The sequence below is a fragment of the Sinocyclocheilus rhinocerous genome, unplaced genomic scaffold, assembly GCF_001515625.1.
Source record: "Sinocyclocheilus rhinocerous isolate Xijiao unplaced genomic scaffold, SAMN03320098_v1.1 scaffold6284, whole genome shotgun sequence".
In the NCBI taxonomy this organism is placed as follows: domain Eukaryota; kingdom Metazoa; phylum Chordata; class Actinopteri; order Cypriniformes; family Cyprinidae; genus Sinocyclocheilus; species Sinocyclocheilus rhinocerous.
The window spans coordinates 9,390-9,782 of record NW_015643196.1 but is presented as its reverse complement, the minus strand read 5'-3'; the positions used below and the strand labels follow the sequence as shown (position 1 = coordinate 9,782).

The 393-nt window shown below is 41.0% G+C and overlaps 1 protein-coding gene across 1 annotated transcript in view; it reads right to left on the bottom strand.

Moving 5' to 3' along the window:
• The window catches only part of LOC107757196 (condensin complex subunit 3-like), a gene marked incomplete at both ends in the record, with an annotated part of 10,747 nt that overhangs the window by 1,453 nt on the left and 8,901 nt on the right, over positions 1–393 (bottom strand).

The window sequence follows — 393 nt, the reverse complement described above, 5'->3', positions numbered from 1 at the left end:
GTCTGTGAAGTTTCAGCTCAAAATACTCCACAGATCATTTATTATATCATTTTGAAAATGCCTATTTTGAGCGGAAACAGAAACACGCGTTTTTCGGGCCTGTCGCTTTAAATGCAAATGAGCTGCTGCTCCCCGCCCCCTTTTCCAGAATAGAGCTGCGCCATTACTGCTCGGACCTGCTAAAAAACATCTGTTTTGCTTCTGATTATCATGTTTATCGCACTGAAATCATGTGTTTTAAACCATATGAGTTTAAACTTCTGATATACGGTTTTCTGAGCGCACACATCCGAAGCACACGCACAGAAAGCGGCTGTCACAGCATGTGAGTACTAAACTAAGTTCTCATTCACACACAAGTTTACGTTAAAAACACACGAGTTACAAAAACAG